The 20,256-nt window shown below is 42.1% G+C and overlaps 1 protein-coding gene across 2 annotated transcripts in view; it reads right to left on the bottom strand.

The window, feature by feature from the left end:
* Positions 1-19,317, bottom strand: part of TMC5 (transmembrane channel like 5) — a 73,400-nt gene extending 54,083 nt beyond the window's left edge. Inside the window, exons 1-2 of one of the 2 annotated variants that reach the window (XM_061152933.1) lie at positions 19,219-19,317; positions 9,973-10,197 (exon numbers count right to left, since the gene is read on the bottom strand). The gene's annotated coding sequence lies outside the window, so the exon portion shown is untranslated. Of the gene's footprint in view, positions 1-9,972; positions 10,198-19,218 lie in introns of those variants that run through there. The other variant, XM_061152934.1, reaches the window with a different exon arrangement.
* Positions 19,318-20,256: the final 939 nt, after the last annotated feature.

The raw sequence follows: 20,256 nt of genomic DNA, 5'->3' as shown, positions 1-20,256 counted from the left end.
TTACCTTGCAGTGTCGGTTCTTTTTCCCTTCTTAGTTAGGTACACAACTGTCCAAAATAGAGACTATATCTCCCAGCCTCCTGTGCCTGTACGTGCAGCCATGAGAGTGGGCAATGAGATGTGGGCAGAAGCGGTATATAGTACTTCTAGGCTGTGCTGTTAAAGAGAAAGGGTTTTCCTCCCTTTCTTAGTCTTCCCACTTCCGTGGACTGGAGTGTGGAAATGATGGGGTGCCATCTGGGCCATCTGTGGATGGTGACTGCAGCCATGAAATCAAAAGACGCTTGCTCCGTGGAAGGAAAGCTATGACAAACCTAGACAGCCTATTAAAAAGCAGAGATGTCACTTTGCCGACAAAGGTCCGTCTAGTCAAAGCTGTGGTTTTTTTCCCAGTGAAAAACCACAGTGGTTTTTAGTCATGTATGGTCGTGAAGCCTGAGTGCCAAAGAACTGATGCTTTCAAACTGTGGTGTTGGAAAGGACTTGAGAGTCCCGTGGACTGCAAGGAGGCCAAGTCAGTCCATCCTAAAGGAAATCAACCCTGAATATTCATTGGAAGGACTGATGCTGAAGCTGAAGCTCCAATACTTTGGCCACCTGATGCGAAGAAATGAGTCACTGGAAAAGGCCCTGATGTTGGGAAGGAGTGAAGGTGAAAGGAGAAGGGGGCTGCCGAGGATGAGATGGTTAGAGAGCATCACTGTCTCAATGGACATGATTTTGAGCAAATTCTGTAAGATAGTGGAGGACAGGGGAGCCTGGCGTGCTGCAGTCCATGGGGTCGCAAACAGTTGGACATGACTTAGCAACTGAACAACAACACCTGGGCCGTGCACACACAGGCAGCACCCACCCTAGGAGGGCAGCGCAACAGCCTGGCCTGTTGATGATTTCACAGATCAGTGCCCAATATCAGCTTGGGCTTTTATGTAAAGAAAGAAAGAAACCATTATCTTGTATAAACCACTGTTTCTGGGTCTGATACATTTAACCAAACTTACATCCTGACAAATACCTTCTCCTGGTTATGCGGGAGGAAGCAATGAACCAAAAGACTGGAGGAAACAAAGACTTTTTAAGCACTTGGACTGTACTTGTTTTGAGTTCAAGGCATAAATTACTATGCGTGCACAATGGAGCTCCCCTGGTCGCTCAGTCAGTAAAGTCTGCCTGTAATGCAGGAGACCTGGGTTCAATCCCTGGGTTGGGAGGATCCCCTGGAGGAGGGCATGGCAACCCACTCTAGTATTTCTGCCTGGAGAATCCCCATGGACAAAGGAGCCTGCAGTCCATGGGGTCAAAAAGAGTCGGACATGCCTGAGTGACTAAGCGCGGCCCAGCACAGAGGGCTTGGGTAAGGAGACAAACACCACCACCCCTTCCAGCTTGAACATATGGTTTTTTGAGTCCTATAAACTTTCATCTATGGATACAATATACTTCCAAATCAAAAGTGATGGGTTTTAATTTCTAAGTGAGCCATCTATTGCTTTTACTTGCCTTTAACCTGTTTCTCCTTCTTTTGGCATCAAGGCCCTGATTTTCCTCTGAGCACCTGCCCCTGCCACACTCATGGTCTAAGGAAAAGCAAATTGCATTCTTGACTCCAAGGACGGTCACATGACCAAGTCTGGCCAATCAGTGTCCACCATACCCTTTGCCCCAGGGTTTGGTTCAGGAATGGGCACATAACCCAGGTCAGTCTTCCAGGACCTTAATGGGACTAACTGGGAAGGGTATGCTCTTATTTCACTAGGTTGCTGCGGTGATAGGCTATAAGCCTGGAACTTCTGGTGTAGTGTCAGTCAGAACAGAGAAAAATACAAGGAGGGGAGAAAATTTAAACAAAGAATTAATAGAATTTGTGGACTGACCTGATACAGGAAGGGTGAGAGCTAAGGAAAAGAAAAGTCAGAAATAAACTCCACAGTTTGAGCCAGCATGACTGGATAAATGGTGATGCTTTTGAAAGAAGCAAGTAGACCACTTTTAAAGTTCAGCCAATGTTTACAGATTTACCTCTATATAAAAATGAAAAGGGTTAGACTTTTTTGTTGAGCAATCAGAGCTAAAGAATTAACCTTCTGCCACTGTCATCTACAACCTTTTCAGCATAGCAGAAAGTTTTTCATTATTTGTGTCCCTGTCTAGCATCCAGTTCTCTCTTTTTTAGTAATATTTTTCCTCTCAATTCAAGTCAGCCAGGTGTAAACGTGTGACCCAATCAGAATTATTTGCTTCCTGGCCACAATGATTGAGTCAGAGCCAGTGAGACTCAATTCTGGGAGTTTTATCAGAAATGTTGAAAAAGAGAAGTTCTCTCTTTTGGTTGGACTTGGGACTTAGGAAGTTATAAGCCTGAAGCTGTCAGAGGTCACCAGGGAAGGAGGCCTGCCTGAGAGTAGTGTCAGCAGCAAAGAGAATAGAACCAAGAGATAAACAGAAAGAAGGATCAAATGCTACGACATTGTTTAAGCACCTGAATCCAGCCATGCCTGAAGGCAGCCAGCCACTGGATACTTGAGTCATTACATTCCCCTTTTGACTTACAACTGTTTGAGTTGGGCTTTTGTCATACACAAATGAAAGAGAATGTCAACTAATATGCTGAGTTTTACAAACAGAAACATCCACACAAACTGAGTGCTCAAAAGACTAAATGCTGGGCTTTGTGGCAACTTATTTTTCATAACATGGAAAATGAACTCATTCATTTATTTATATTGTAAGACTAGAAATTAATATATATTTATTTAAGGTTTAGGATTTCCATGGCCTACTAAAACCTTAGCTATGACTATTACATCTAACAAACGAAATGATGCCGACTAAATCTAAGAAAATAAAACCTGTTACAATACCAGCCTAAAAGAGAAAAACATGTCCACCAAAAGGCAATCAGAGCGCTCAAACATGCTTTTCTTACATAAGAGCCAGAAATTGGAAACAAGCTAAGAGTAGAATAAGTAAATAAATTGTGGCATATTCATACAATGAGATACTACACAGCAGTAACAAAGACTGAACTTCTGTGACATGCAAGGACATGGATTCATCTCCCAGAGGCAATGATGATTGAAATTTAGATACAAAAGACTACAGACTGTATAAAGTTCAAGAACAGGCAAACTAAATAATGGAGCTAAAAGTCAGAATAGTGATTACCTTGGGGAAGGGGGGAGATGGGAAACAATATGAGCGAGCAAGCCTCTGGGATTCTAGGAATGTTCTCCTCTTGATCTGGGTGGTGGTTACACGGTGGCATGTGTGTGCACATCAAGTACACGTAAGAACTGTGTGGGTGCGTGCATGCTCAGTTGCTCGGTTGTGTCATGGACTGTGGTAAGAACTGTGTACTTCTCTATAAATATACAACCTCTCACTCTTAAAAAGAAAAAGGAAATGAGAAAGATCTAAACCAGAAACCATAATGTGAAACCTTCTAATTCCTTCTAATTACACTAGCTGAAAATAAATCAATGGCTCTAGCTCACAAACATTGCCAGTTTTCTCACATGTGCATCACAGAACATCTGAGTGGATGAAAGCAAAAACTAGGTGAGAACAGGACACATTATCTGAATTGAATCATCTGTTGATGTCAGTTCAGCTCAGTCGCTTAGTAGTGTCTGACTCTTCGCGACCCCATGAACTGCTACAAGCTAGGCCCCCCTGCCCATCAGCAGGAGCTTGCTCAGACTCATGTCCATCAGGTCGGTGATGCCAACCAAACAACTCATCCTCTGTCATCCCCTTCTCCTCCCGCCTTCAGTTTTTCCCAGCATCAGGGTCTTTTCAAATGAGTCAGTTCTTCGCATCAGGTGGCCAAAGTATTGGAGTTTCAGCTTCAGCATCAGTCCTTCCAATGAATATTCAGGACTGATTTCTTTAGGATTGACTGGTTTGATCTCCTTGCAGTCCAAGCAACTCTCAAGAGTCTTCTCCAACACCACAGTTCAAAAGCATCAATTCTTCGGTGCTCAGCTTTCTTTATGGTCCAATTCTCACATCCATACATGACTACTGGAAAAACCGTAGCCTTGACTAGATGGACCTTTGTTGGCAAAGTAATGTCTCTGCTTTTTAATACGCTGTCTAGGTTGGTCATAGCTTTTCTTCCAAGGAGCAACTGTCTTCTAATTTCACGGCTGCAGTCAACATCTGAGTGATTTGGAGCCCAAGAAAATAAAGTCTCTCACTGTTTCCATTGTTTCCCTGTCTATTTGCCATGAAGTGATGGGACCAGATGCCATGATCTTAGTTTTGTGAATCGAGTTTTAAGCCAACTTTTTCACTCTCTTCTTTCACTTTCATCAAGAAGTTCTTCAGTTCTTCTTCGCTTTCTGCCATAAGGGTGGTGTCATCTGCATATCTGAGCTTATTGATATTTCTCCTGGCAATCTTGATTCCAACTTGTGCTTCATCCAGCTGGGCATTTCTCATGATGTACTCTGCATATAAGTTAAATAAGCAGGGTGACAACATACAGCCTTGATGTACTCCTTTCCCAATTTGGACCAGTTCATTGTTTCATGTCCAGGTCTAACATTTGCTTCTTGACCTGCATATAGATTTCTCAGGAGGCAGGTCAGGTGGTCTGGTATTCCCATCTCTTGAAGAATTTTCCACAGTTTGTTGTAATCCACACAGTCAAAGGCTTTGACATAGTCAATAAAGCAGAAGTAGATGTTTTGCTGGAACTCTCTTACTTTTTCTATGATCCAATGGAGGTTGGTAATTTGATCTCTGGCTCTTCTGCCTTTTCTAAATTCAGCTTTAGAAATATCTGGAAGGTCTTGGTTTATGTACTGTTGAAGCCTTGCTTGAAGTATTTTGAGCATTACTTTGCTAGCGTGTGAGAGGAGTGTAGTTGTGCGGTAGTCTGAACATTATTTGGCATTGCCTTTCTTTGGGATTGGAGTGGAAACTGACCTTTTCCAGTCCTGTGGCCACCTCTGAGTTTTCCAAATTTGCTGACATATTGAGTGCAGCACTTTCACAGCATCATCTTTCAGGATTTGAAATTGCTCAACTGGAATTCCATCACCTCCACTAGCTTTGTTATTAGTGATGCTGCCTAAGGCCCATTTGACTTCACATTTTAGGATGTCTGGCTCTAGGTGAATGGTCACACCATCGTGGTTATTTGGGTCATGAAGATCTTTTTTGTATAGTTCTTCTGTGTATTCTTGCCACCTCTTCTTAATATCTTCTGCTTCTGTCAGATCCAAACTATTTCTGTCTTTTTTTGAGCCCATCTTTGCATGAAATCTTCCCTTGGTATCTCTAATTTTCTTGAAGAGATCTCTAGTCCTTCCTATTCTATTGTTTTCCTCTATTTCTTTGCATTGATCACTGAGGAAGGCTTTCTTATCTCTCCTTGCTATTCTTTGGAACTCTGCATTCAAATGGGAATATCTTTCCTTTTCTCCTTTGCCTTTTGCTTCTCTTTTCTCAGCTATTTGTAAGGCCTGCTCAAGCATTTTGCCTTCTTGCATTTCTTTTTCTTGGGGATGGTCTTGATCATTGCCTCCTGTACAATGTCACGAACTTCCGACCACAGGTCTTCAGGCAATCTATCAGATCTAACCCCTTGAGTCTGTTTGTCACTTCTACTACATAATCATAAGAGATTTGTCTATGTAATGCTGTGCAATGAAATGGTTAGGAATCAAGCCCTTGGCATCGCGTTTAGTTTCCATCTGCTAGCTGTGTGGACTTGGGCAAATCACTTAATCTCTTTGATCCTGTTTGCTCATCTTTCCAATACTGACTAATAATGCCTCATAGAGTTGGAAGGAGTGAACAACATGGGGCACATAAAGAACTGGCATCAAGGAAACATTCACTGAATAGAAGATATTATTTACCACTATTTTGATTTATGTGTAATGAAAACCCTGGCAGCTTTCACAAGAAAGAAGGCTTGGTGGACAACAAAAGTCAGGAATTCCATTTGCAGCAACATGGATGGACCTAGAGATTATCATATTAAGTGAAGTAAGTCACACAGAGAAAGACAAATGTGATGTCACTTACATGTGGAATCTAAAAATAAAATGGTACAAATGAACTTATTTGCAAAACAGGAACAGACTCTCAGATACACACAGTCTATACATAGACTCACAGATACAGAGAAATTTATGGTTACCAAAGGGGAAAGGTATAGGGGAAGGATAAACTAGGAGTTAGGATTAGCAGACACAAACTACTATGTATAAAATAGATAAATGACAAGGTCTTACTGTATAGCACAGGGACCTATGTTAATATCTCATAATAAGCTACATGGGATTCCCTGGTGGCTCAGACGGTAAAAGAGTCTGCCTTCAATGAGGGAGACCCGAGTTCGATCCCTGGACCCAGGGAGACCCTCTGGGGAACAAAATGGTGACCCACTCCAGTATTCTTGCCTGGAACATCCCTTGGACGGAGGAGCCTGGTGGGGTACAGTCCATAGGGTCACAAAGATTCGGACATGACTGAGCAACTCCACTTTATTCACTATATGTATAGGCTACATATAGTTGAAAAGAATCTGAAAAAGAATATGTGTGTGTGTGTGTGTGTGTGTGTGTGTGTGTGTGTGTGTGTGTGTGTGTGTGAGAGAGAGAGAGAGACCAACCTAGACAGCATATTAAAAAGCAGAGACATTACTTTGCCAGCAAAGGTACATCTAGTCAAGGCACTAGTTTTTCCAGTAGTCATGTATGGATGTGAGAGTTGGACTATAAAGAAAGCTGATGCCGAAGAATTGATGCTTTTGAACTGTGGTGTTGGAGAAGACTCTTGAGAATCCCCTGGACTGCAAGGAGATCCAACCAGTCCATCCTAAAGGAAATCAGTCCTGAATATTCATTGGAAGGACTGATGCTGAAGCTGAAACTCCAATACTTTGGCCACCTGATGCGAAGAACTGACTCATTTGAAAAGACCCTGATGCTGGGAAAAATTGAGGGCAAGAGGAGAAGGGGCTGACAGAGGATGAGATGGTTGGATGGCATCACTGACTCAATGGACATGAGTTTGAGTAAATCCCAGGAGTTGGTGGTGGACAGGGAGGCCTGGCGTGCTACAGTCCGTGGGGTTGCAAAGAGTTGGACACGACTGAGTGAGTGAACTGAACTGAACTGATGTGAGTGTGTGTGTATGTGAATTCATATATAGAAACTAATACAATGTTGTCAAGCAACTTATACATCAATTTTTTAAAAATCAGGCACTCAACTAGGACATAATTTTAAAAGATAGAAATCCTTTATAATAAAGTAGAAGGAAAAGAAATTCTACCAAATTCCTCAGTTGACATAGTGACTGTAAATGAGAACTAAATTTTGCTGTGAGCTTCTTCTTAGTCCAGACTGAAAGAGAATCATACAAGTTATGTGATACTCATTTCTTCTGAAAAATAGGAAGTCAGTTTTTCAAGAAGTACATGCTTCTCCCCAGGATGAATTTTTGAAAAAAATGTGTCACGAGGACCTTATAAAGGGGTCAGATGACCACATAATACAGCTCAGGGTCACCAGCAAAGAGCTCAGACCCTCCAGCAACTCCAAGACGAGCTGTTGGGGCTGGGGGTGGGGTGTGTTGGGGGAGCTCTGGAGTCCCTGCAGGCCATTGTGAGATGAGAACCCCCTTCCATATAGGCAGTGGCATTGGGCTATTTTTGGCCAGTGGGCTGTGAGCATGTATTACTTCCAAGCAAAAGAATTTAAGAGTCAAAATCACAACCTTCTAGTACCTTTCCCCTGCCATGGCAACCAGTGACATTGCAGATGGAGACCCATTCTCCACCCATAGATCCATGACTAAATGGAGCACAACCCACCCCCAATAACCCATAACAGCACTTCATGAACAAGAAATAAACTTTCAGGAGTTAAGCCCTTGAGATTTTGAGTTTGTTTCTTAATGCAGCAGAGTCTAGCCTAGTCTGACAATACAAGATCATTTAGAATCTTTGACAAATATATCTTTGTGTATTATATGAATATATATATATTTGTGAATATATTCATGAATGAATGAACTGTTGGCTGATCACATATAACATCTGTCTACTTATCTATCAATCATCTAGTTATTTACCTGTTTATCTCTGTGTTTATTATGAACATACCTATTCATACAACACACACATTTAATATATGTATTCATGAACATATTTATGAATATATAAGTTCATGAATATATTCATAGAACACAAATATGGATAGATAGATACTATATGTGATCAGCCAATAATGAGTTTCAATCTGCCGGTACAGTTCTCTGTTCTACTGACGTCATGTGACAGGAGTTTGTATAGCGCACTTATCTTTTTCACAGACCAGGCACAAATGTGCTGTAGCCGCTACCACGTAGTCAGACAAATTCCTAAGTAAGCAAAAAGACAAGCCCAGAGAAAATGACTGACAGAAAAGAGAGAGGAGGAAATAGCTACAAGGAAATAGTCTTGAGCTGACAGGGAAATTAAGTGGGAGTGGTCTTCTGAGAAACTGACTCATAGTTTCCTACTAGCTATTAGAGGTACAAATATCCTGTCCTTTCCAAGGAAAAATTTCTCTTTGTGCCTTGGAAGAAGCTCAAATACATTTATATTTTCCTTTTTATTGAAATATAGTTGATGTAAAATATTATGTAAGTTACAGGTGTATAATATAGTGATTAACAATTTTTAAAAGTTATACTGTATTTATAGTTATTATAAGATATGGATTTTAGATTTCATAGAGTATATTATATATTTTTTTGCCTCTAAATTTTGTTGCTCTAGTATCTTCCCAATAAGGGCCATTGAATCATCTATTCTGAGTCCTCCTTTCGACATCATTTAGGGTTTCCTACTTCACTGTTTCATTGGTTTTCAGTCACATTCCCACACAATTATATGTCTTTTGAATCTGTTAATTGCAGGCTCCTTATTTGATCTTTCAAGTCTCCTGGTTTGAATGGGTGATCATAACAACCTTGCATTTAGCTAGTCCAATAATGTTCAAGGGATAAATTGCATCCTAGAATCCGATAAGGTCACAGACAGGCTATTTATCTGGATCTCTACTGCCTCTTAGGTTTCCCAGAATTAAACCAGCATAAGCCAAAGCAAGCCACCCACGATCTTTGTTCTGCAGTCACCAATGACCTCAGAAAACAGTGACATGGAGTCATTAAGGCCAAGCTTTATGTGTACTCAGAAAAAATGGAAACAATCCAAAAACCCATCAACAAAGGATGGATCAAATCAGTGACAGCACACCTGCACAATGGAATATCGTGGAGCTAAAAAAGAATGCTCTAGATCTCCATGTTCTGGCAGAAGACGGCCAGCTTTGTATGGCTCTTCTTTCTAATCTCCTTTTCCCGTCTCCTGCCCAACCCCACGCTAGAATCACGAGGCAGTCGTAAACTGCACAAAGGTTAATTTTGCTAATCAGGGCCAATTATTACCTGAAAGACAAGGGAAGAGAAGGCAGAGCCTTGTAAAAGCTAACCTGGCCACCACCAAAGGTAGGACATCACCCTATAAGAGCCAAAATGAGGCCACAAATTCTAATTTCAGCTGTATGTCTTATCTTCTAATGGGAAGAACTTTGTTTTTCCAACACAAGACAACCTTTCAACCTAAATGAAACCGACGTTCTTATACATGGTATACAATACATACAAATTTAAGATCCACAGTCAAAGTAATCAAAGTGAGTCTGTAGAAATTTTCAATTAGTTCCAAAGAGCCAACATCATTTTGATTTAGACCAGCCGAATTTTTCAGGTTTTTTCTTTTTTTTGGGGGGGGGTGCTACATTTTATTTTGCTAACTAAAGACATTAAAAGCAACAACAGCTACCATGACCTACTATCACTGTTATTTCATAAAATATTTTATAGACATTTTTTAAAAGGAAAAATGACCAATCTAAAAAGGAAGAACAGCCCATTTAATTGAATAGATTAACCCTAAAAACTTACATCTCTATCCTCGTTTTTCTCACTTTGTCCCAAACGAATGCAAACTTCACATAAACTGATGTGGTCTGCAGATGCTGTTGGAACTTCAGAGTCAGATGGATGTGTGTTTTCTCTCCCACTGGCTGTTGATAGAAGCTGGATCGGGGACAATTTCCAGAAGGTTATAGTCCTTAACGTGAATCTGAAGTCTGAAAATTCCCAGCTGCTGATTGCAGGCCATACATCCTGAAAATCAGATGACAGAGGACTTTGACTTCTACAAGAGATGGTGTCACACCACACCCCTTACCGGTGCCTATGAAGGAGGGTCATGCTAGTTCAATGCCTTCTTAGTTTCTTTCCTCTCAAGACTTAAAAAATGGACAACAATCAAGTACAGAGAACAAAAAAATAAATACTACCAAATACTAATCTTTTTCATGTTAATTCCAGATTTGTCCTTATTTTCTCAAGGAAATAAAACATGACTGGTAAAATGGAAACTCTCAAGCTTCCCCTCAACCCAGTTTTCCACCACTATCCCCCTCCCCCTTTCTCTGTCCAGAAGCCAGCATGATTTTGAATTTGGTTGGTGATTTTCCACTTCATATTGTTTATATGTTGACCACTGTTAGGGGTTGAATTATGTCCCCAGTAAAAGATATACGGAAGTACTTAACCTCTGGTATCTCAGTTTGTGACCTTATTAGGACGAAGGATCTTCCAACAGGTAATCAAGCTAGGATGAGGTCATTAAGGTCCAGTATGACTGTTGTCCTTGTTAGCAGGGGAACTTTGGACACAGCCATGCACGCAGGGAGGAGTGGGTGAAGAGACACTGGGAGGATGCCATGAAGATTGGCGTTCTCCTATCTCAGGCCAAGGATTACTAGAAGTTGGAAGAGGCAAGCAAGGATCCTTCCACTATAAGCGTTGGAGGGACGATTACCCTCCCAACACCTTGATTTCAGACTTCCAGCCTGCAGAACTGTGAGATAATACATTTCTGGTAAGCCAACCAGTCTGTGGTACCTTGTCAGGAATTGTCAAAGTCCACTGGGAAATAAATTGGCTGTTCCCCCACCCCTCCTTACCCCTACCTTTGAGAATGGCTGAGTTAAACTGAGATTAACACAGGAGATCTAAAAAAAGGCTTCTACAGCTCTCTAAGTTTATGACATAAAGAAAAATTTACAGGAAAAAAAGGAAAGGAAAGGGAAACAGAGCTGAGATCTTTTCATCAAAGAGAAAGAAGTGGACATTTTGTATGATTAGGAAGTAAAAGGGATGTATCAATACTTCTGAGACATACTACCACCTGCCTCCTCAGAATCAGGCAGCAGGGGCATACGCTCACTCAGTCTCCACTCGTTTTGGCGGGGGGACTTCATGCTCTCATTTTCTTGTTGTTCACACTAAGTTGTGTCCGACTCTTTGCGACCCCATGAACTACAGCACACCAGGCTTTCCTGTCCTTCACTATCTGCCTGAGTTTGCTCAAACTCATGTCCATTAGTCAACGATGCCATCCAACCATCTCATCCTCTGTTGCCCCCTTTTTCCTCTTGCCCTCAGTCTTTCCCAGCTTCAGGGTCTTTTCCAGTGAGTCAGCTCTTTGCAACAGGTGACCAAAGTACTGGAGCTTCAGCTTCAGCATCAGTCCTTCCAATGAACACTCAGGGTGATTCCCTTTAGGATTGACTGGTTTGGTCTCCTTGCTGTCCAAGGGACTCTCAAGAGTCTTCTCCAGCACCACAGCTCAAAAGTATCAATTCTTCAGCGCGCAAACTTCTTTTTTTAAAAAAATAATTTAAAACCATTCTCAGCTACAGGGGTTGCATTTATGGAGGGTAGTTTGCCAAACTTTGTATAAACACGCTGGCCTGTTTTCCTGGGTCATGACCTTCATACATGCTGTTCCCTCCACCTAGAATGCTTTTCCCTCCACTCCTGGTCAGGTTAACTCCTCATCCTTAAGGAGTCGGCTTCAACTCTGCCTTCACAGAGAGGCCTCCCTTAATCCTCCACATCCAAACAATTCTTGTGTTTCTCTCATAGCATCCTGTCCCCTTTTCCACAGGACTTATCAATTTGTAATTATATATTAATTTTGTGCACTTATTGTTCAAAATGTGTCTTCCATTGACTGAGAGCTCTGTGAGGGTAGGAGTTATTCTATTTTTCTCAGTATCTCCCCAGGATCTAGCACCATGCTTGGCACATAGGAGACAAAGGAGACACTCAATATTTGTTGAAGGAATGAAGGAATCTTGTCTCACAAAGTTCTCATTCATCACATGAATTGCCTAGAGCCTATCTTGTTGGCAGCCAGTGGGAAGGCAAGCCAATCTAACTGGGATCTGCTGGACCATCCTGGGAGAGTGGGGAGTGGGGAAAGGTTCACTCAGACCTTCTCAGGCCTGGGTCCACTGTGGCCACAGACACATCCCATTTATAAACTGAGGGTTTCAGATCATCACAGGGATTCTTGAAAGGAGAAATTTCCTCATGGAAAATAACAAGATTTTATTATTTATTATCTCCTTCCTTTTTATTTCTTGTTCAGTGATTCAAGTTAATAACTACATCATCTCCACTAGTGCTAATGGTTCTTCAACAACTCTCCGAATGGGCCACAGTCTCTTTTTCAATGAGGGGAGAGCAAAACTCACGTTTAGAACCTTCATGAGGCCACAGCTTATGACTAGACTCTAACAATTTCACTTTTAAATTAACATGCAGCAAAATATTTGGGATATTTAGTTCTGTGAGCACATGTACAACCACCACCACAATCAGGATACAGACAGTTTCATCACCTTAAACTCCCCTCTGCCATTCCCTGAAATCACCCTCCCATCCTTCACCCAAGAAGGGTCTGTTTTCCATCCCAATACTTTTGCATTTTTCAAAATGTCATATAAATGAAATCATACAGAATGTAGCCTTTGAGATGCTTCTTCCACAATCTAGCTAGAATTTAATGACATGGTTTGGTTTTCCCTGTGTGTATGTACGTCTATGGGCTTCCCTGGTGGCTCAGATAGTAAAGAATCTGCTTGTAATGCAGGAGACCCAGGTTCGATCCCTGGATAAGAAAGATTCGCTGGAGAAGGGAATGACTTCCCCCTCTAGTACTCTTGCCTAGAGAATTCCATGGACAGAGAAGCCTGGCGGGCTACAGTCCATGGGGTTGGACATGACTGAGCAACTAACACTTTTCACTTTTTTCATATATATGTCTATAAATACATATAAAGGTAAATAAATATAATAATGTTTATAAAATAAATATGACTATATAGTCACCTATATGTATAAGAAAGTGATACAAATTTTCCATTTACAATAATGACATGTTTCCTTTTAAAATAAATCTATTAGGTTAAAAAAAAAGATAAATAATAACATTCAAAGTACAAAAAGTGGGTAAGAAGTATGAAGGTGGAATGCAAATGACAATATTTAGGGAAACAAAGGACATTATACAATAATATAATTACATACTCTCCCCTTCCCCTCCACACACATTCGAAATACCAGCTGTAATTCTAAGAATTTCTGAAAGGGAAGGAAAAGGAGTTTAAAAAGAAGACATTGCTCATTCCCAGGCATCTCATCTGAGCCAAATCCTCATAATCGCAGTTCTAGAAGCTTCGTTTCCTTTCAGGCACCTGATCTTGGAAAGTCAATTCCCACCCAGAGAATAAAGACCACCACTTGTCTGAGAGTGCTTGCCCAGGCATGAGGCCACACGCTCAAACACATCCACGTATCAGACTTTATTTCCTCACAAGTGCCTTGTTGTTCTTCTGGGCTGGTCATGTTAGCTTAATGATTACTTTGGCTGTCATCATTGAAGCCACCATAAACAAATACCTTAGAATCCTTTATCTGCAGGGAAAGTGCAGAACAAGGAAATAAAACCAAGGAAATCAATCTCTTTAAAGCATGTGAGGGAAAATCCTTCAATCACCCGTTTAACTAATTCATCCCGAAACTAAACATTTGTTAGCTCGCACCCCATGAGAGTCTTCCCCCAGAACTAGATTGTTTTAGAAACTGTTTCTGCCTTTGCCTCAGGCACATTCAAAACCACACATTGGAGCCCTCAGAAAATAAGGTTTGGTTTGCTATGAATAGAAGGGGGAGAAATAACAAAACATAACAAAATATCTTGTCTTTTTTCAAGTTTTCAACAAGGAATTTACTAAATTTTAAGAGACTTACTTAATTCCCCAGGAACAGTAGTTGTATTTTAGGAATGCCAAAAGAATGTAAGATTTTTAGCTTGTTAAGCACATAAGAAAGTGTCAAAGACTAGAAAATGAACATGAATTTTCATCCTATGAAGGACATCACCTTGACATGGCAAAAATCTATCCAAAGAATTTAGCACGGAGGTAGCCCTGGAAAAGGGAATAGCAATCCACTCCAGTATTCATGCCTGGGGAATCCCATGAACAGAGGAGCCTGGGGGGCTACAGTCCATGGGGTCGCGAAGAGTCAGACCCGACTGAGGACTAACACTTTCTGAGTTCAGTCCCAAACCACAGCAACCAAGTGAAATATTACAATAAAGTGAGTCATGTGAATTTTTTTGTTTTCCAGTGCATATAAAATTTGTTTATATATATTGTGGTCTATTAAGTATGCAACAGTATTACATCTTTAAAAAACAATGGGTATACTTTAATTTAAAAATATTTAATTGCTAAAAATGGAAACTGTTATCTGAGCCTCCAACAAGTCAATCTTTTGGCAATAGTAACATCAATGATCACCGTTCACAGATCACCATAACAAAATAACAATGAAAAAGTTTAAAATATGCAAGAATTACCAAAATGTGACACAGAGATACAAAGTCAGCAAATGCTGTTGGAAAAACAACACCAATAGACTTGTTTGGTACTGTGTGGTCACAAACCTTCAATATGTAAAAAAAAAACACAATATAAATTGAGGTGTGCCTGTAGAACTTTTTATGATGATGGAATAATTCTATATTACACTGTCAAATACAGCAACCACTGACCACATGTATCTAGCAATTACTTAAAATGTGGCTAGTGCAACTCTGTAACTGAGGAACTGAATTTTTAATTTTATTCAGACAGTAAAGAATATGCCTGCAATGCAGGAGACCTGGGTTCAATCCCTGGGTCGGGAAGATCCTCTGGAGAAGGGAATGGGAACCCACTCTAGTATTCTTGCCTGGAGAATTCCATGGACCGAGGAGCCTGGAAGGCTACCATCCATCGGGTCAAAAAGAGACATGACTGAGCAACTAACACTTCGTTAACTTTGATGTAGATAACCATGAGTGATTATGGGACTACCAGTGCAAGTCTAGGGAAGGAAAAGAGAGTGAAGCATAGAGCCTAAAGGAACTTCAACATTTAAAGCATCGCTGATCTGTGTGTTTGGGGGACCATCAAGCTCTATACCCAGGAAAGTCACCCAGGAGCCTAAGGGAGATGGGGACCTGTGGATCATCAGGTGACCAAGTTGTCCCAGTTTCCCCAGGACATTCTCAGTTTTAGCACTGAAAGTTCCATGTCCTGGAAACCTGCCAGTCCCAGGAAAACCACCCTAGTTCAAGTCCCATCCCCAGAAGTTTTGATTCAGTGGGTCTGGGCTGGGACCTGAGAAGCTGCCTTTTTACCAGGTTCCGTGCACGAAGGTTTGAGAATCACTGCGAATTAGCCAGGGAACGGATCAGCAAGGAGCAGGCAGAGAAGTGGAAGGAGAAGAGATGTGAGGGTTGCATGCCTTTCTGCCTGGCTGGACTGCCCCAGCCCTTCCCAGAAGAACAAGGATCCCTTTCTGGGAGACCTGGACCCAACACAAGAAGCCACCCTGGCTCCTATACCTGTAAAGACCTGCTGGGAGGAGTGGGTGATTCTGCTGCCCAAGCAAGGACCCCACATCTTGGAGACCCTGCCTCTTCCCCTTCCCCACTGTCAATGTGCTCAGAATCCTGCCCAGAGCAGGGAAAAATTATAAACCTAAGCGACAGCAAGGAAGCTGGCTGAGAGCAACGAGATGCCACCCCTTCAGCTAACTGCCCAATAGCCACCCAATCCCACCAAGCAATGTACCAGCCCAGCCCCTCACATGCCCCTACCAGTACTCCAAAAATAGGGAGCTGGAAAATCCCCCTACCAGTGGACTGGGAGGAGTTTCCCTACTCTAGCACACGCGCACACCTCCCTCTAATCCAGTACAAAAGAAACCCTTGGTGGCTATTGGACTAATTAACTGCTCATAAATATTCCATGAATACATACATCTAATTATAACAGACTGAACTATGACCAGGCCAGGCACAGTAGAGAATCTTGTTACATAACCTGCAGCTGTCAGTCAAAGCTGTCAATCAATGACCCCTCGGATTACGCAAATGACCCTGCCTTAAAAACTAGGTACCCCAGTCCTCCAGGGCCATCTGCCTCCCTTGGCCTAGCCCACCTCTCTTCAGGTGTTCTCTCTTGCATGCAGCTCAGTCGCTCAGTCGTGTCCGATCCTTTCAGACCTGTTCTTTCTTAGGTCATTATTAACAAACTTTCTTGGAGTGGGTAAGACCTTACATTCTGCTTTGCCCCTTACCAAGAACTGAGGCCCACAGAAGGAAGGGTCTCCAGACTCTCCTTCCACTAACACTCGCTGCCTCTCCCCTACCCTGGGGCTGGGGATCTTCCTCTTCTCTGCTAGAGGGTGTCAGAAAGGCAGGAGGGGCCAGGAAAGGTTGAGCTTCATCCACACTGTGATTTTGGGTCTGTGTCAAGCCTCCCTCGTTTAGAAGAAAAACAACCCCTTTCTAAATCCACCTCTGGGACTAGAAGCTTAGTTCTTAGACTAATTCAGATTTGTATAATATAACAGTCCTATTGTAAGGCCTATTGAAACAAACATTATATAACACAATCTAAGTATTATTCCATATTTGCAGACAGGAAAAGAGAAACTGAAACCAGTGATAACAAAACAAGAAATATGTATATGCCAGACATGTTATGAGAAGTTCACAGGTGTTAATGCATTAAATCCCCACCACAGCCTTAGTAATAGATGCTATTATTATCCTTATTCTACTGAGAAGGACACAAAGGCGCAGAGAGGCTAAGTGACTTGGCCAAGAAACACAGCCAATACAGAGTGAAGTGCAGTATCATAAATGGCCCTTCCTCTTATGGAAGAGAATCCTCTCTTTTTCAACTTGCTTGTCCAGCATTCACATTTTGAATACAGTCATCTTTTTGCCCATGCTGAGTATGTATGAAGTTAGGCGTGGGAAGTTTCTAGATTCAGTGTTATTTGCAGCAGGGCCAGGAGCAGGGTGAGGGAGTAAGATCTTGGCCTGGGATACACATTCAAGCGGTGCCAAAAATTCCAGTCATTAGGATTAATAACATTTTAATGCAACATTTTTTAAAGTAGGAAAAATGCAAAAATCCATGATGAACTAAACATCAACATTTTCAATAAAGACAGGTCAAGATTACTAAATTGTCCTCTGGCTCCTGTTTGACTTAGTATGGACTGCCCGGCAGGCAGGAGCCCACAGATCCTGAGTCATACTCCCACATAGCGTCATCTCACCCCAGGAATGGAGGTTCTGGGGGCAAAGAAAGTCATCTTACTGGAGATCACCACCTAGACCCTCTCTTTTTAAGGTCTTTCCCCTGATCAGACAATTTCTAATCAAGTCTCCACCAATTCTCTCTCACCAAGTCTCTCCAGTTCTAAGTCAAGCCTCCACCATAGGAGAAAAGTCTGCCTGTCACTATTTTGAGTTTATTGGGAATACAAACACAGTAAGTATGGAAGCAGTAACTATGGTTCTCAATTCTTCTTATGAATTATAGAAACAGGATGTTCTTTTCTTCTTTTAAAAACCACTCACCCTGATTCAAATGCCATATAAAGCAGAATTTGTTTGTTTGGGCTTGTAAAATCCAGAGAACTTACCCAGTCTCTTCTTTCCCTATGAATAAAGAGTGTCTTTCCTAGAAATGACCTTCCCTAATAATTAGCATTCCATCGTCATGTAGGTTTGTCTCTGGGAACAGTGAACCTTTGGCGGCTGGAAATAACCTGAGCAGTAATATAGTCCAGTCTCTTTTTATTCCATTCTGGGACCTCTTGTCAAACGTGATGTATCATATGACTCACTGAACTGTCAGAAAGTTCAACCTGACCCTGCCTCTGAGGAGAGAACCCTTCCTGGCAAAAGAGGACTCTAAACCCCACCTTTGACATCCAACTCCATTGGAGGTCTGTTTGCTGATCTGTGCAGAAGGAATCTAGTAAAATAGCAACAAGAACTAATAATAAGCACCAAGACAGCACCATTTGTTGAGAGCTTAACTCAGCACCAGCCACCATGCTATGCATTTGTAACTGAATTCTCAAGCAACCTTATGGAGGGGTACCATCATCTCTATTTTATGATGATTACATTGAGGCCCAGAGAGGTTAAGTAATTCGCTCAAGGTCACACATTTACAGATAGAATGCAATTCCAACTCTTTCCTTTCTGCCTGAATTTTAATAATTATCATCATCGTTGTCATCAGAGGAAGAAGGGAAGGATGAGAAGGAAGAGTCAGAGGTAATATTTACTGAATACCGACAGGACACCATATGTTCTGTTTAGCCCTGACAGCCCCACATAGGAGTGGGAGCTCTTAACACACTACTCATCCTACAAACAAGCAACCTGAAGCCAGAAAGGCCCACCTCCTCCAGTGTCTCCCAGTGAGGACCCAGGAAGCCGAGATTCCAGTGCAGGCAGACAGCTCTAGAGCTGTCTCTTTAGCCAGCACACTGCTTTGCCTCCCACTTCCCCATAGTCATTCTTTCCTCTAACAAATATTTATTGTGTATTGATTCTGTACATAGCATCTGGTGCTAAGCAACAGAACAGTCCTAGTTTTCGCCCCTCCCAAGACTGGTTCCCAAGCATTCCACATCATTTCTGTGCCCCACCCCCAACCTTTCTTCAAAGTGCCCTCTTTGACCTGCACCCCATCTTTCAGGAATAGTCAGGCATTTCCTCTCTAATCTGCAGAGACAGTGAGGGTCCTCTTTTCTTACTAACTCATAAGACCCATCTTTTTTGGCCTTAAACATAGCCCTGCTTGTTCTCTTGGTCATGCCTCTCTGCTCCCAGGGAGAGGATGTCCTACCGGCTTATGGCAGTTTTATGCCACCCTGGTTATTTTCTCCCCCCTTGTCAGCTCATGGATAACTGGGTCTCACCCATTATACACAGACCAGTCCTTGACTTCCAACTTCATGGCTGCACCATGGCCTCTGAGTGCTGGGTTTGAGGAGAAGGTGGGGAGTGCCCTAACTCAGGGCCTTGTGTATTTATTTCTTCCTGAATGCCAGCCCCACCCTCTCATCAAAGTTCTTTCAACATCAGTGCAATAAAAGATCAAAGTTCTTCCTACAGGTTATTTGATTTCTTGGACACTATAAGGAAGTTAGTTTTTTGTTTGTTTGTTTTTTCCCAGAAAACTTAGCTTTTCATTTTTACAAGCAGGTCATTCTGGAACAGTCTGCTCCACTAGGCACCCTCAGCCACTGGCCATTCTGTCCTGCAGATTCAGCCCCTGGGGCAATATATTCAGACCTTACAGGTTTAACTTCATAATTATGATGGCCTGACTTTCAGAGACATAGTTCCATGGAGTGTGGAACCAGCTCACACTCAAGGCTGACTTGAATCAAATCTTGACTCCAGCACTTTATGACTCTTCCCCCTCTGAACCAAGTGTATCCTTCTGAAATTCAATTTCCCCCATCTTATCTGCAGAATGGGGACAATATAATCTACCCCTAAACGTGTTAAAGGCTTCTCTGGTGGCTCAGACAGTCAAGAATCGCCTGCAATGCAGGAGACCCAGGTTCAATCCCTGAGTCAGGAAGATTCCTTGGAGAAAGGAATGGCTACCCACTCCAGTATTCTTGCCTGGAGCCTGGTGGGCTACAATCCACGAAAGAGTCGGACACGACTGAGGGACAAACTTTCACTTTCATTAATGGGTTAATCTCCGAGAAAGGCTAGACCATTTTAATGGTCAAGTTATCAACAGCCACTGAAGGTTCAAGTTCCCACAAAGAAACCCCCACCACAGAAATGCTAATCCTTCAGGAACAGTCAGGTCTAGAAAGAGAAAGTGAAAAGGAAAGTCGCTCAGTTGTATCCAACTCTTTGGGACCCCATGGACTCCAGGCCAGAATACTGGAGTGGGTAGCCTTTCCCTTCTCTAGGGGATCTTCCCAACCCAGGGT

The sequence above is a fragment of the Dama dama genome, chromosome 10 (genome assembly GCF_033118175.1).
Source record: "Dama dama isolate Ldn47 chromosome 10, ASM3311817v1, whole genome shotgun sequence".
NCBI lineage: Eukaryota > Metazoa > Chordata > Mammalia > Artiodactyla > Cervidae > Dama > Dama dama.
This window is presented reverse-complemented; position numbering and strand designations above follow the sequence as displayed.